The following is a 12,750-nucleotide window of genomic DNA, read 5'->3' on the forward strand; positions in this document are numbered from 1 at the left end:
CCTTTTTGGACGGGCTGTGGGTGGATTTCAGGCAGCCTCTAGCCTCTCGTCCATCCTGTGAGTCTTAATGTATTGCACTTGCCTTTTTGGACGGGCTGTGGGTGCATTTCAGGCAGCCTCTAGTCTCTCGTCCATCCTGTGAGTCTTTGCTCAATACACTCGCCTCTTCCTGAAAGGAACTCCTTTACCCTACACCTGTCCTCAACTTTCCTTCATCCAAAGAATTGACTGAATTAACTTAAAAAACAGGTTTAAGAGAGTATTATTAACCCATTAAAAATCTATTCTGAACACGTTTGCCTCCCTGTAGTTTTTGATCTTTCCTCCAGCTTGAGAGTGAGAGGCTCATGAAAAAGAAAAAAAAAGTCGTGTTTCCCCCCAACCCAGGAGTCAGCCAAGCCAAGCTCACGCGTGGCATCCCGTGCCTATTACAAAATGCATGCTTCATATTGGGTAATTCCCTCCCATTTACTCTTTTTATCTTGGGCTCAAAGAAAGATCGCAGCTCACTCTTACAACTTAGGTACAGCTTCCTGCCCTTTTTTGCGTGCAAGAGTGACGGCATTGGGGATTTAGAACAAAGTGTGTCCTTGGAAAGAAGTGGGTGGGGTTTTACGTTCAGTAGGTTGGTGAGGGAACCCCCCTCCCGGGGGAGGAGTCTGCTTTCATTATCCAGTTGGAAACCCGGTGAAATCATGGATACGAGGTCTTTTTGTTCTTTGTCTTTGCAGTGTGTACTGCAAATTTCTGTGACGCCCGAAAAGAAGGAAATTTGAGTTAAAGAGCAGGGTAGCTCCACATGCCTTGAAACAACTCAGCTAATTGAAAAATTTAATTCAGGAAGAGATGCAAGGAGGCCAAAACGAAAGAGGAACTGGGCCTGTCGATGTTCAGAGCAGGAAAACCGAAGAAGTTATCATCCCCAAGTTAAAAAATTATGTGGGGCTGGAAAATATGTGGCCTGCTCTATTTGTCATTGAAATTCACAATCTCGTTTGCTGTTTATCTTGAGGCTTGGGGAGCTAGCCTGCTGGTTAAAAAAAGAGGTGAGGTTTAGGAAGAAATGCTAGTAATAAGAAAGGGAGGATTAGAAACCCCAGAGAGAATGGAAGGTGTAAATAATATGTGGGCATTTGACAATCAGCACAAAGAAATGAGAGACAAAGCCCATGCCTGATGCCAGAAATCCTAAAAACTCAAGTGGGAAGTCCAGACATAAGAAAAACATCCCAAAGAAAAAAAGAAAACAAAATCCATCCCAGGAGATTTTTCCTCTGTGATGTTAGTTCACAGAGTAAATAAAGGTTGGTCTTGCCATGGTGCTCACATGAGCAGCGCTGTAGTCAAAGGAACGAGCTTCATGATATGCCTTCAAGGGCTCTCTCCAGGCCAGCTTGAGACTTTGGACAAAAAGGGTAAACCTGGGGGACAGAGTTTTCCTCCAAAAAGGAGTCAAGATTTGGAGCAAAAGGAGCACTTGGCAGGGGCAGAGTTATCCCTCTCCCCAAAGAGACCAATCTATTTGGGTCACCTGTCCACTTCTGCTCCTCTTTTTTTTTTTTTCCTCCTAGGACCTACCTTGAATGGAATTGCCTAAAGAGAGAAAAGGTATTTTTAGCCAAAAGCTAAGGTAGGACCAAGTTAAACTCGCTGGACAAGGAAAATCTCTGCCAGAGGCTGCCTGCGGTCGAGTGTGACACCTCCTAAATGCATGACATAGCAGGTTACTATCTCTACCATGAGAGAAGCAGCACAAGAGGTTAGCATTTATAGAAACCTTACATGGAATGATTTATACATGGATCCATTTTACCCTCCAAACCAAATGAAGTGGTAGAGTTATGTCCATTTGATAGATAAATGGAGACTCAGCCAGATCACCAGCTGGAAAATTGTAGAGACAAAAAGTAATTCTAGATCAGGGGCTGGTAATTACAGCCTGATGGATAAATCCAGCTCAAGGCCTGTTTTTGTAAATAAAGTTTTATTGGAACACAGCCATGCTCATTTGGTTATATATTGCCTTTGACTGCTTTTGAGCTACAATGGCAGAGACACTATGGCTTGCAAAACCTATGCTATTTAATAATTATTCCTTTACAAAAGACGTTTGCAGATCCTTGCTCTAGATCACCTAAGTCCACGCTCTTAAACCCATGTTTTCTTCTGCTCTAAAAATGCCTCTTTTTTTTTTTTAATGTGTTGCTTAACAGGAAAAATGAATCTAAAATGTCAGAAATAGTAATTGTTATCGGGAACTGAATCTGTTAGAAACCCAAGAATATGTAAAACAAACAAAAACAAATAATACGTGACTGAATGACCCCCAAATCCTGACCTCAAACACCATACTCTTTCGCCTCTAGGAGGAGGTTGGTTTTGATTGCCCATCCTTTCATTCAATTTTTACCTACTTGGGTACCTACCATGAATCAGGTACAGCACTTGGTTCCCGAGGAGGGCTAGGGAGGGAATTAAACAGGACAGATGGGATGGAGAGTGTCAAAGCTGGGTGTAGCAATAGGGGATGGGGAAGCTAAGGAAGAGACCTGAGTAGAGGCCGCAGGTGAAGATCTAGACTCCAGAAGAAAGTTGCAGACAGAGGACAGAATAAAGGCACATTCTTTGAGATGGGAAGGGTCGTGGTATGTTGAGGAGTTTTGTTGGTTCTTTCTAGCTCTCAGCCACGAGGCTGTCATTAGACCTGCCCAAGCTTGACGGTCTCAGGTGCCGCTCTCCAGGTGCAGGCTTAGCAGAGGGGTTATCCTCAGACCTAAGACATCTGGCTCTGACTTCCTAACGCTGCTACTTCCTTCCCCTTGTCAGACAGGGGAGCAAGATGCTCCTCACTTATTTGTGACTGGAAATAATAATAATAATTACCAATTACTGAGTACGTGCCATGTATTGTACTAACTGCTTAATTGTATTATCTCATTTAATCTGCAAAGCAACCCAATGGATTTCTGTAGAACAGTAGTCTCAAAGCAGGAGGATGTTACACGGATAGTATTAAGGGAATTACTTTCTAGAATCTACAAGTTTATGCTTACATTTACTTATTCCTAAGCCTGTCTGGGAATGCTCCTGCATGCCTAAGTTCACACTGGTCACAATAACCCTTTTTCTACATTACAGAGAAGTCTGAGGTGGTGGTGGGAGGGCAGAGTACCCCCAGCAACTCTACGGAGCATTGAGGGGGTAGGTGCTGCAATAGTCCTCAAGGTAACAAACAAAGGGACTAATCCAAACGTTGGTTTTGGGAAACCCACCTTTGATGATTAATCAAGGCACCTAAATGGGGGCATTCTATATTACTTTGTGTTACCTGCATTTCTTTCTAGAGAGCATTCCAAACCATGACAGAAGTTTAATAATACTATTTATTCTTATAAATGGAACTGGAATGTTTTCTAGAACCATCAAATATTTCAGGATACACTGGATATGTCTCAGGATAAAAAAATTTATCTGTATATTTTCAGATTTAGTGCATGCTATTCAATACGTCAGTTAAAACTTATCAAGTCATACAATGAATTACGGATTGCAATTACAGTCACTCTCTATATTATTTTTTCAGACAAAATGTTTACTATTTTCTTTTTTAAAATTTTGTTTATTTATTTGGCTGTGATGTGCGGTATGTGGGATCTTAGTTCCCTGACCAGGGATCGAACCCACGCCCCCTGCATTGGGAGCGCGGAGCCTTAACCACGGGATCACCAGGGAAGTCCCAAAATGCTTACTATTTTCTATTTCTTGTTAAGACAAAATGGGCTTATTTGAATTGTGGCAGAAAAAAGATGTCAATTAAAAATACACAAGGGACTACATATTATTTTTTTCAAAATTATGTTTAGCAGATCCTGATTGTTGTCTACCTAATAGTAATCACTAATTATTTTCTTTGCTAATAAAACACAATTTACACGCACACACATGTATTTTTGACCTTACATTTTTTTATTATTTTTTTTATTGGGGTATAGTTGTTTTACAATGTTGTGTTAGTTTCTACTGTACAGCAAAGTGAAGCAGGTTCTCATTAGTTATCTATTTTATCACATACGTATATTTTTACTTTTAATTTTTTTGACTGTTATGTGCTTCAGGGAAAGCTAGAACCTCAACAGTCCCAAGGGATGGAGTTTTGATTGGTCAGTATCAGTGGTTCTCAACCTTGGCCACAGGTCAGATCATCTTCAGAGCTTTAACAAATTGTCAATGCCTGGACCCCACTCCCAACTATGGTTAAATTAGCCTAAACAGTTAAGATAATTTTATTTCTGTTACTAATAACTGATTAAGGAATTGCCATACAACATAATTCTGACCAATGAGAGGTAAAGTAAGTGGGCTGGGGTACGTCTCTGGGAAAGTTATTCTTGCTCATGAAAAGATAAACAAGGGAAAATATGTTCTCTCTTCCCATTTTTAGACTTTTTTAAGGTGAATAAATGCCACCAGGTGCTGTGGCAGCCATTTTGTGGCTATAAGAGGCAAACCTGAAGTTCAAAGCCAATACACTGAGGCGGGCAGAACAAGATCAAAAGAATCTGGGACTAGAATAACTGAATTAACCAACCCGGGAGCTGCCCTATCAGGAGGACATTTATGCCATATTTTAGTTGGGTTCTCTCTTTCCTGAAGGCCTAAACATTTTCAATTTTATACAATAAGGAAAGTGGAACACAGAGAGGTTATGCTCTCTCTCTGCAGTCACACAGCTGGTAAGTGAGAAGACCAGGGTTTGAATTTATCTGAATGTAGCTCCTGTACTCTGAATGACTAAGGTATAGAACAGGGATCAGCAAACTATGGATTGTGGGCCGAACTCCACCTGTTTTTGTGAATAAGGTTTTACTGAAACACAGCCAGACCCAGTGATTTTATGCATCGTCTGTGGGTGCTTTTCGCGCTACTAGAGCAGAGTAGTTGTGAGAGACATTGTACGGCACATGAAGCCTAAAACATTTACTGTCTGGCTCTTAATGGAAAAAGTTTGCAGGCCCCTGCTGGTGTAAACCAATCACGGTACTCTTATCTTTATCAGTGATTGTCTAGAGGTAATTATATAAACCACTTTTGGCCAATAAGACTTAAAGAGAATTCTGCTGGGGGGACACTTCTGAGAAAGACATTCTCCCATCAAAAGAGCTGTTCAGGAAACTCCCTTCTTCTTGCCTCTGAATGAGGATAAGGTGATGGAGCTGCAGCAGGCACCTTGAATTCACAAAGGGAGAGAGTGTAAACACATGGAAGTTGGCAGAGAAGAAATACGGAAAGAGGCTAAATCTTCGATGACATCTTCAATCCTCCTATCCAACGTTATTACTCCCTACACCGCGAGATTCCGTGTTGTGTTAGATAATAAATAAAGTCACTTTTTACAGGCTATTCCATTACTTGCTGCTGAATTTACCCCATATGATACAAACACTACATCTGAAATTACTATTCTTATTTTACACTTAAGAAACCCAAAGTTCAGGGAGATAAAAGGACTTGCCCAACGCTCTGTGCATCAAGCTAAGTCTGTCCAGATCCAATGACAATCCCTGTTCCATCACCCCTAGATAGTAACATATAAACTCTTGGCATTTGGGGCTTTGTTTATATATGTAAAAAATCCATAATCAAAGGAGAATGAACACTGAGGGCAATTGGGGTTCCTTACCTGACAGTTATTTCCTCTTCTTCCCTCCTAACAGAAACTGCATTTAGTTTAGCCAGCAATGCACCCAGTCCAAGGGATGAAGGATGTTTGACCTAAGCCAGTCAGGAAATTCTTTTTCCCCTTTGTGGGAAGTTTTACCCCCTAAATATTCTGATTCCTGGATGGGTCTGGGTGAGGCAGGAGAGCCTGCACTTCCTACGAGCTCCCAGGTGAGGCCGATGCTTCTTTCCACAGAAGTCTTTGACTAGCGCTATTCTGTAATAGACATAGATAAACTTTCTCTGTAAAGCACCAGATAGTAAATATTTTAGGTTTTGTACGCCAGATAGTCTCTGTTGCAACTACTCAACTCTGCTGTTGCAACAGCTCAAAAGCAGCCACAGACAACACCTAAATGAGTGGGTGTGGCTGTGTTCCAATAAAACTTTATTTACAAAAACAGATGGAGGGCTGGATTTCACCTGCGGGCCACAGTTTGCTGACCCCTGGCTTAGACTAATCAAGGTTCATGTCCTGGTCCTAGGCCCATCTTCTGTGACTACATTGCTGACTAAAAGCTGGACCAGCAGCAATTCTCTTAGAAAGACAGACACGGGTGATGGCACTTGGGTACCAGGTAAATTGTTGTGATCTGAGCCAATGTGCATGGAACAGTTCTTAGGTTATTTCTGGCAGAGGTGAGAGTTAGCTGTTTTCCTACAGTCTAGCTACAGGTTGTCGTAAAATCAAGTCTCTGTCCAAATTCTGCTACTCTTACAGCTAAACATTCCTTAGCAAAGCAGACACAACAATTCATACAACCTGTTCTGGAAGCCTAGCACTCTATTCTTTCAGGTGCTCTGGTCACACCCTAAATAAGAGGTTCACTCCAGGCAGGCATAACAACATTCTAAAAGTAGGATTCCGTGCTCACTGGTCAGCATGACATAATCAGAACTCCTCCTAAACTAGTTGCTGGACACAGAATTAACTTGGGAGGAGAGGGGGAAGGGTGTAGGTGAAGGATGGGTTGTTATATATCCTGTAATGCATGCCAGTCAACTCACAAGGCTCCAATACTTTTAGTTTCACCAATGCAAATCCATTTCTAATATCATCATGCTAATTAACTAGTCCCTAGTTTTACCAGTGAAAAGCCTGTATCTGAACTGCAAGAAGCCCTTGCAGCTGCTGCTGGAGGGTGGTCCTTTAGCCACAGTGTTTGCTAACTATCTCTAAACAATTCCCTCTCCATCATCAATTAGCTGACCACACTCCTACAGCTGAATTTGGACTAACTGCATGGACAGTTTATCGCACTGGTTACATGGAAGTGTCTTAAAGTATAGACTCTGTACTGAGAGGGAACCACCTGAGTCTGCTGTTTGTCGCAGGAATAGAGATGACCTGTTTCAAATCCTGGCTGAGAGGGGATACGCAAAAAAAAAAAAAAAAAAAAAAAAAGGGTGCCATTGTTACTGTTCAGAGAACTTGTAAGAAATAAATACCAGCTTTTGTTTTATGAACTAACTCTTAGCCCTATGGCTGTGTCTTACGTAATTTTCTAACTCTGCAAGGTAGAGGTACAGATAAGGAAAACACAGCACAGATGAATGAACAAACTTGTCCTTGGCTCTGCTATCAGGGAAGCTGGGTTCAAATCTAATCTGTCACTTAGTAGCTCACTAGGTAAGTGGCTAATGCTCTTTACAGGCTCCGGGTAGCACAACTCTAGGCGTCCCCTTGGTTAGAATACAGCGCTGTTGGTCTTGCTTTTTGGAGTTGTCCAGCAGTGGCTTCATGTGTAAAATGGAGACAATAATGGTTATGACAATTAAGGAAACGCAGCATCTGCACGTGGTGCGCGTTCAGTACGTTTTGTCTGCTGTTATCCTTAGCCCGACTTTCAGATAAGATTCAGGCTCAGAGAGCTGAAGTAACTTTCCCAAAGACAGAGGCAGAGCCTGCGAAAATAACAGCAAAACAACAGTGCCACCCACTCTAAAGTAAGATATTCCAGGGGGTTGGGCAAATCTTTTATCTTAGGCTTTGGGGAAAGTTAAGGACACCTATCAGAGGTCTGGTTTTCCATTTAAATGAAAAAACTGGAAAAATATTTAAACATGGCCTTTGGCCAATGTAGACTCAGTTAGATCCCAAAGCTAGTTATCAGAGTTCTTGCTCTCATGTGTCCAGCAGAGAAAGCTCTGAGATTATGTGTTCTCGTCAACTGTAGTGGGTGTTTATCCTTTTTTTAGTCGCCCACCATCTGAACCCACTTCTTAAACTTAGGGAGTTACTCCCCAGTGATTCGTGGTAGGAATCAGCCCACTTTTCACCATAGAAACTGAAAATGTTGAAAATTGATTTCCAGTCTCCCTTGCAGCTGACTTAGGGCAATGTCAATCTCCTTTCCTGGAGAGTTTATAGGAGGGAGACTATTTCCTGTCATTTCCTGCAGAGCAAGAAAGAATTGTGGTTAAGAGTGCAGGGCTGGGATTCTGAAGGCTTGCATCTAAAAACTTTACTCTAGAACTTACAAAGTGGGTGATATGGGACCAGTGACTTAAACGCTCTGAGCCTCAGTTTCCTCATCTGTGAAATGGGCATAAGACCCACCTCCTAAAGGAGTTATAAAGATTAAAGCAGTGCTCAGTACCCGTTAGCAATGTCAAGTCTTGTTTAGTGGAAGAAAGGCGTGGACCGGTGCGACACCTCTCAGACAGTAACATGCACATGAATCACCTGGACGGCGTGCTGAAAGCATGTTCACACTCAGCTGGTCTGGAGTGGGCCTGAGACTCTGCATTTCTAACAAGCTCCCAGGGCATGCTGCTGCTGCTGCTGGTCCCCTGACCACACTGGAGAAAGCCTGGTCTCAAGAGTATCCCTCAAGAACTCTTCAGTTCCCCTTTTCCATTTCCAGTGGCTATATATTTAAATTCCAGCTTCCTTTTTCTTTTTTTTTTCGGCTTTTGTTACATCTTGAGTGATGACTTTTCCTAGCCTGGGTTCCTCTAATTCTGACTGTTTTCCCCCACTTTACTCTTCATTTAATAAAGATGAACTGAGCTGCTGCTCCCGCCCTGCTGGTTATGCTCAATTAGGCAGCCTGTTTATTGCCTTGTAATATCTATCATAATCAGATTAGACATTTATTTTCTTAGTCGATTGTCTCCTGCATTCAAATGTGGGCACTGTGATGAGCTAGCATCATGTCTGTCTTGATCAGGGGTTTGTAAACTACAGCTCATGGGCCAAATTTGGCCCTTTGTCTTTTTTTGTAAATAAAGTTTTATTGGAACACAGCCATGCCCATTCTTTCATGTATTATCCATGGCAGCTTTTGCTCTGCAACAGCAAAGTTGAGTAGTTGTGATAGAGAATGTATACCACAAAGTGATGATATTTACCCCTTTCAGAAAACGTGTGCTACCTCCCCGTGTGGTTATTGGCCTACTGCTCTAGTGCAGTGCCTGGCACTTGGTGGGCACTCAGCAAATACTTTTTGACTATATTAAGTGCCCTTTCCAGGCATTAATTATCTCATTTAATCCTCCTTACCACTCAGTGAGCTAGAGTCTATTAAGGGTCCACAGACCTGAAACTCCAAAGTCATACTTAAAAAAAAATAAAACAAATTTGACAGCAAAATCTGATTTGATCTGACCTGACTCATTTGGCTGCAAAGTAAGACCTGAACGAATGTGAAGCTATTGATTGCCTATATCTACCTCCCTAATTCAACCTGTGTACGTTTCCCTGCAAACACATCAGTGAGGTAGATTAGGGGTGCTGCCCCAGGCCCTGCTGGATATGCTCTGTAACATATGACATAGCACTACGTTCCACTTCTAAAATCCAAATATCCTGAATTCCAAAGCATATTCAGCTGTAAGGGTTTGGATAAAAGATGCAGATGTGTATTCTTCCTTATTTCAAAGCTGAGGAATAGAGAGATTAAACTAAATTAAAAATGTTTATGCAGTGGGTGGCAGAGCCCGGATTTGAATCCAGGAATCTGATCCCTGAGTTGTGTCTGTTAACTAGGCTCTCTTAGGAGAGGGGCTGGTGCTTGTCGACTGGATGAACTGAAGGTAAATGAAACTGACTGGGCCTTGTTCCCACCCCTGGGCTGCTTTGCCTGCTGCTGGGGAGATTCCTGCCTTTCCTCTGTCAGAACATCTTTCCAGGCCAATGTTGCAGTTATAAATGTGCATGTAAAACATGCAGTGCAACACACACACACACACACACACACACACACACACACACACACACACCCTCAGAAAGGAGCTACACACGATTCTATTTCCTGGAGCTTTGTGGCTGCCTGCTGTTTTCAGTAATCTCATCTGTATGAATCAGGTGACAAAACCCACTAGTAACCAGGCAGGGGAAAGAAAGCAGATGCTTTTCCAGCCGGGCAGGATTGAGCTGGGCAGTGTGTCATTGTGGTTAAACTCTGCCTCCATCAAGACACGTCCCCTTGTGGAAAATCATTACTGTTTTCTCTCTCTGGCTTCGGGAGCTGCTCTGGTCCTGGAACTCAAAAGCCACAGCTAACAGGAAAAGTGTAATTTGTCTGTTAGGTACAAAGACAAGAATAGGGCGATGGGGTATAGTGATGCTGCTTCCAAAAGCTTGAAGGCATTATTTCCTCCAGACAAGAGGGGAAGTGAGCCTCCTCTCACGTGCTTCAACGCTTCCTTAAGAAGTTGCCTCTAGAAGGCAGTGGAAAATTAACATGGTTTAAGTGTACAAGAGTGTCTCCAAAAAAGCTCAGAGGAGTGAGATAGGCTACAGCTTGGCCAGGGGCTGACACTGTTGATTGAACACAGTTGTAGGCGGGTGAATACTATATAATTTTCACTTTGTTTAAAAAAAGCCATATATCTACATATGTGTGTGTGCACATGAATGTGTGTAAAAATACAGAAAAAGGATAAGAAGAATACACCCTCAGCGTTAACACAGGAAGTAAATGAGAAACAGGCGGGGGTGGAGGAAGGCTTGTGTGTCAGGGGGCAATTTTCTATTTTCAGTCATATACACTGCAGTATCCTTCCACTGCTGTGTAATCAAAAAATAAATAAAAGCGAATAAAATTAACTTGCAAAAACAAATGAACAAACAAAAACACCCTAAGGCATCACTTCAAAATAAACAGAAATCCCTTTAACTTCTAAGAATTAGGAGGCTCCAGACACAAAAGGACTTCCTGGTTTGGGGCATTCCTAGTTCAATCATTTTTGGAAGCTGACTTTGAATGCTACCCCACCCCCGGAACAAGGTGGACTCCTTAACATTGTTATTGAAACTTGCCTGTTGGGCAAAAAGGAAATGTTTAATTTCTTCCTCTTTCTCATACTCTATTTAAAGTAATTAGCATTAAAAAAAAAGAATAGGAATCATCCAAAATGACTGATGATCTTTATAATTTGTCCTTTAAAACACACATCCTACTACTAGATTAAGGCATCAAATCCTACCTTTGAATACTAAAAAGCAAAATCACATCTAAAAGCCAAACTTTTTAATAATCTATAAGGGAAAAGAATCTGAAAAAAAGAATATATATATGTATAAGTGAATCACTTTGCTGTACACCTGAAACTAACGCAACATTGTAAATCAACTCTACTCCAATAAAAATAAATAAAAACCAACCTTTTTCAGAGACTAAGAGAGGGATGCACTAGCTCCTGGAGGACCTTTCGATTACATACAAAAACATCTTGGTCTGGTTAATCTACCGTAAAATAACGTGCTTGCCTTTTTATTTTCAGGTTATTTTTCAGTTGAAGTCTCACTAGGTTGTCTGTTACTATTTTCACTTTATTTTTTATAAATCACGTTAAATAGGAAATAGAAGGTGAAGGAGCCTGAGGCGGGTGGTGGCGGTGAGACTGAGGAAGGGGTTCCCTCTTCCCGCATCCATCTCTATCTGCACAGACAACGGGAATTCAGCAAAATGGTGACTGCTGGCCGGCAAGGCGCAGACTGAGAAGCTTTTCCAGCTATGAATCTGAAACTGGCTTCTCTTAGGAGAACAGTATGCTTAATTACTGAAGCTTTAATCGGATGTGCTGAAAGAATAAATGACCAGCATGGGCGGATCTTAAAGATTTGTGAAGCCAGCAAATTATTCTCTCAAGGCTGGGACTTTCAACCTTACAGGACGTACCTCTGGTCGGCAAAAGTTTGTCAAAATCCCTGAGGTTTGCAGACTTAGGGAACTCTGTTAGAAAAGGTCTCTTTGCACCCACCTTTTAGAATGTGTTTTTATTAAATGAGGATCATGCAAGACATTTTGTTTTCATTCAATCAAATGAGGTAAAGACTTTCTTTTGAAAGTCTCATCCAAACGTTAGGTTGTGTTCCCGTCCTTTTCAGAGCACTATTGTCATATTATTTCTTATCTGATCCTCATAGGAACATGGAGGCTGTCAGAGTAAACCACCTCTGTGTTACAGGTGAGGAGAGAGAGGCATGAAAGCTTAATTCATGCACGTAAACAATTGGCCGAAGAGTGTTGGAGTCCCACCTCTTTTGTTCAACCTTTTCAGCAGAGGCAGGTGTAATTTCTATCAGATTTTATTCAGGTGGAGTTCAGTCAACTCCAGGGTTCACCTGTGCTAAATGTTCTGGAGAAACTTCCAAGAGTACAATAAAATTCAAAGCAGAAGTTTACTTAAGTATGATTCCCCCCCCAAATACCTACTTTAGACTCTGGGGAAGGGACTGATTTTACCTTTGTCATCAGGTACACACCATGAGCGTCTGCAAGCCCCGCCAGGAACTCGTCTATTTTTGCTTTATTATCTGAGTTGACTGTACAGCTGTTGATCTTAGAGGACCACACTAGATCGCTGTGAGTGGGCGGCAAGATGATTCTGCAGGCATAGATAGTAATCTGAGACAATCACAGGCTCCCTTCTACTCTAGGGGTGTGCCCCTTCATTTACAGAAAGGAAGACTGAATCACAGAATGGAAAACAACTATGACACAGCAAGTCTACAGGAGTGCAGGAAACAAAAGAATGGGATCAACTCTTACTTCCCTGCTTAACTTTTAATTTTTTTATATA

Source organism: Phocoena phocoena, chromosome 15 (assembly GCF_963924675.1).
Source record: "Phocoena phocoena chromosome 15, mPhoPho1.1, whole genome shotgun sequence".
Lineage (NCBI taxonomy): Eukaryota > Metazoa > Chordata > Mammalia > Artiodactyla > Phocoenidae > Phocoena > Phocoena phocoena.